General features: G+C 46.3%; 1 protein-coding gene across 1 annotated transcript in view; it reads right to left on the reverse strand.

Annotated features, from left to right (window-relative positions):
* SGF29 (SAGA complex associated factor 29) overlaps positions 1-4,213 on the reverse strand; it is a 31,098-nt gene extending 26,885 nt beyond the window's left edge. The window contains exon 1 of the mRNA XM_019648382.1: positions 3,944-4,213. The gene's annotated coding sequence lies outside the window, so the exon portion shown is untranslated. The remainder of the gene's footprint in view (positions 1-3,943) is intronic.
* Between the last annotated feature and the right edge of the window lie 326 nt (positions 4,214-4,539).

Genomic DNA, 4,539 nt, shown 5'->3' on the forward strand with positions numbered 1-4,539 from the left:
GGCCCTTACCTGATTAATTTTTAAAAAGTGTTTTAGAGTATTGTCCATGTGTAAGGAATAGCTCTATCCAAGTGCCTCAAAAAGAATTGTCCACACATTTCATTTTCTCATCTCCCACTGGGCAACAATGGCCCGAGATCACCTTGGAGTTATCCTTGACATCATCCATTCCCTCCCCTCCTATATTCCGCCCATCGTTAAGTGTCTGCGATGTAAAAATAAGAAGAGCTCACATTGGTTGGGCACTTACTATGTATCAGGCACTTATTATGTATCAGGCACTGATGAACTATGTTACATGAATTTATTCATATAACATAGTCCATCTACTTTTGATCTCCACCATATCCACCCTAGTCGAAGGTGCTTCCGTCCTTGCCTGAACAACTTGCAAAAGCGTCTTTATTTTTTTTTAATCCCAGATGCAGAGGTTGAGTCACTCATTTCTCACCTTATGGCGTACTATCATCATTGGGGTCTTCATGGCCTCTCTCTTGTTTTATATAATATATATATATATATATATATATATATATATATATATATGGCCTTTTATCTCTTTTCTCCACTCATGCCGCCTTCCCCAATGGTGTGTGAGAGCATCTTTGGAAAACTTGTGTTGTTTAGTATGCACGTTTTTAATTTACCTAAATGGTATTGTGTTATAAACCTCACTCTATTTCTTACTCTTCCCGCTCACTCTATTTCTTACTCTTCCCACTTAGCACCATGCTTTTAAGACCTATCCTTGTTGCTGGTGTATACCTAGTCTGTTCCTTAGAACAACTGTGCAACGTTTCATAGTGGGCACCCACATTTTAGTTATTCGGACCCACGGGGAGGGACCTCAAAATTGCCTTCGATTATGGACTACCACAAACAATGCCACAGTGAACGCTTCATGCTTGCCCCCTTGTAGCAGGTGTGGGGATTTTTCTGGGATATATACCCAATGGTAGGACTGAGTAATAATAGCCTCTTACGTTGTCTCCCCTCAACCATTCTGGCCACAGAGATCGTCTTAAAATGCAAATGTGTTTATGTTCTGGCACCCCTGTCTCCTGCCCCACCTCCTTCTCTTCCAACCCCCTTCAGCCTTCCCAGTCCAGGTCTCTCACACCTGCCACGACCCTCCTCCTGCAGACCCCGTGCAACGGCTGCCTGGAGCCCTTTTTCTTCCCCTCTGTCCCTCTGTATCTCCTCCTCATCTTCAGATCCCATTGAATGCGCCAAATCCTTCTGTTACAGTCTCTTAAAGCAAATGTAGACCTCCTGGAATTGTGACAATTTTACATTTGCTTGTGTTATCCGTTGATTCAAGTCTGTCCTATCCCTCATCCCCTACATTATAAATTCCATGAAGACTGGGCTCATATCTGTTTATGCTCATCACTGTCTTTAGCGCTTAGTCTACTGCCTGTCCAATAATATAAATATTTGTTAGATGAAAGAGTAAATAAAGATGTCATCTCTGCTCAGGGAGGGCCATTGAGGGGACAGCATCTTGGTGGGGTGACTGCTACAGAACTGGGTCCGCAGTTCTGCAGGACTAGAAATTCCGTTGTGTCAGCAGCCTCTTAGTATAGACTTGCACTGATGCAACTCACAAGAAACTGAGATATAAACCAGGAGCATGCGGAGCCACATGGGGAGAGTTAGACGTGTGGAGCTGACCAGACACTTTCTTTGCAGGGGCAGCACTGTCCCTTCCTGTGAGTGAGCCACAGCCTGGCAAAGAAACCTGGGGCTTCCTGGTTTATTAAGTCTCATCACTTCAGATCATCACATCTGAAATGCTTTTCCTAAGAGCATTGACAAGTCACAGGGGCCTTTACTAAAGGTGTCTCGAGGACATGAGGAGGGAGTCACATTGCATAACTTCCTAAGGATCTCTTTACAAGTCCCTCCCTTCACAGAGCTCCACTGCTGAGGGCAGTCCTCACGTTTCTCCCTCCTGTTTGCTTTCTCTCTCGTTGGAATTGGCTTTTTGCATGGGGGCTTCAGGCTTCTTCTACATAAAGCCAGCTTCCCATCTCTCTGCTTGAGACTGTATGGTTATATGAGCTGAATAAATGGCTAATATGGATACTTCAGACAGTTTTAAAGTCTGTTTCATTCTGTTCTTTACCTGTGCTCAGGTGTATACTAAGTGACCTAGGATACAAAGGGCTCAGGGGTCTGTAGGAACAGTTTGCCATGGCGGGAGGCATATTTGATGACTGACATTGTTGAGAATTGATGTGACAATAAAAAGCAGATGATTTTGGCCAATTTACAGACGACCCATACATATATGTGTGTGTNGTCCTCCACAACTAGACTGAAGAACAAAAGGACAGCAACTTGTCTGTTCCCCTTCTCCCAATTCCCCAGCGCTGTTCCCATCCCCCAATTCCCCAATTTAATAAAAAAAAGATTGCTTAACTGAATCTTGGAAACCTTTTAAAACAGTCTTTCAAGTTATAAACGATTCTGAAGCTGGGCTATTCACTATCTTTTCTCCGACCCCGGAAAAAAATGACTTGCTACCAACACATTCTAAGAGGGACTGTCTACTTCCCACCTATGGAGAAGAGGTACTTCCCCTTTCTAAATCCATTCACTTACTAATACTTAATAAGCACCTTCTCTGTGCCAGGCACGCAGGATATACAGCGGTGAGAGAGACACACTGCTCCTGCTTTGCTCTTAGGAAACATACAGTCCGGGAAGGTACAGATATTAAACAAACAGTTCCATATACTTATCTATAGGGAAAATAAACACTCGAAAGGGGACAGAATATAGATACGTGGATACATCTCAATAATGACGGGGAATATCAAAGAACCAAAACCACAAATTCTCAGGCAGAAAGGAATGACCACGTGCTAAAGAAAGTATTGACAGTGAAACACACCCAGTAGTCAAACTTCAAAACCTCAGGAATAAACATGTGCTAATCGATTGATGGGCGAGGAAAGAGGGGAGAAGCAAAAGACACCAAAAATAACTCAAGGTATCTGGCCTGAGCAACTGGAGGAACAGGAAGGGGAAGGGTGCAACTCAAAATTTCATTCAATTAAGAGATGTCATGTGAGCGCTGAATATAAGCACCTGGAGTTCAATGGGCAGCACTGGGTTGAAGATGGAGACTTCAGGGTTAACGCAACAGATGTTATTGATATTTAAAGCCTTGAAATGGGTAACTCCTAGGACGTGAACACAGAAGATTAGGATGAGACAACCATGGAAGGAAGAGGGGCAAGAATTGGCAGAGAGGCCAGGGAGGGCTGAGGCTAGGACGACTGTTCCCCAAGCCAAACGAAGACCGCGTTTCCAGGGGCAGGGATCAGCTGCACCAAATACCGCTATGGGGCCGAGAACGAATTTAACACTGAATTTGGCGACTTAGCGATCACTGGTGGCTGTGACAAAGCGCCATTTCAGTGGAGTGGTGGCGGGCAAGGCCTGCGTACAGTGGGTTAAAAAGAAACTCGGAGAAAGGGTGCTAGTGAGTACAAACTGAATCTTTGGCTGCAAAGGGGGCAGAGAGAGATGAGCGGCGGCAACTGGCAGTATATGGAGGGAGAATGAGGTTGTTTTGGTAAGAGGGGCACATCTTGAGCATGTAATAAAAACAGCCAGAGTTCGGGGCCCATCCTTCGGCCTGGTCTTCTCGCACCTGGGCTAAGCGTCCCGCCTTTGCCAGCCTCGTTAGGCTCCGCCCGCTGCTGCTTCCCACGGTCGCGGGACGGACCGGCGCACGCGCAGATCTCACAGGCCGGCGCAGGGCCTCCTCCCGGAGCCCCACCTCTCCCGCTGGGAGACCAGGGCGCATGCGCACTGGACCTAAAGCGCCGCCGCTGGGAGGCCCGGAAATCGCCCCGGAGAAGGAGGATCCTGGCCCTCTCCGCTCCCGCCATTCTCCTGGGGTCCCAGATCGCGACACATCCCCACCTACCGAGTCACGATTGGAGCAAGCACGTCCCGCTGGAAACTGCGACTGGCGGGAGCAAGCGCCTCCCTCAATGCTTTTCAAAGTCTGCGGATAATAACCGCGCTTGCGCACGAAGATTGGCGGCAGGTCCAGAACCACACTTTTCCTGTTTTATGAGCTAAGTCGCAGCGCGGAGGGCCCCCGCCCTCTACGCGTGCGCCGTCTTTCCTCTGTGACGTGCAGCGCTGCCCCTGGGAAATGTAGTTTTTACTTCGTACACTGCCCGACTCTTAAGCTGAATCTTATTTTAATAAACCAGGGTCCTTCTGTGTTTTCAGTATCCTCTCTCATTCCTCCAGAGCCTCTGTAAAATAATTTTTTAAAAAATGAAAAAAGCAGATTGTTGATTGAGGGGGAGCAGTGGGCATTTCAGAACTCTTCTGCGTCAATTTTGCTGTGACCCTATTGAGTTGTTGGAAAAGTCATGACACGTTTTCGCAACGAAAAACATAGACAAAAATATGTCATGACTTTTCCGACACCCCAATAAAACTGCTCTAAAGTCAATTTAAATTTAAAAAAAGTAAAAAAGCAAGCAAATCTATAGATCCTTAAATTGT

Source organism: Hipposideros armiger, unplaced genomic scaffold (assembly GCF_001890085.2).
Source record: "Hipposideros armiger isolate ML-2016 unplaced genomic scaffold, ASM189008v1 scaffold_126, whole genome shotgun sequence".
NCBI lineage: Eukaryota > Metazoa > Chordata > Mammalia > Chiroptera > Hipposideridae > Hipposideros > Hipposideros armiger.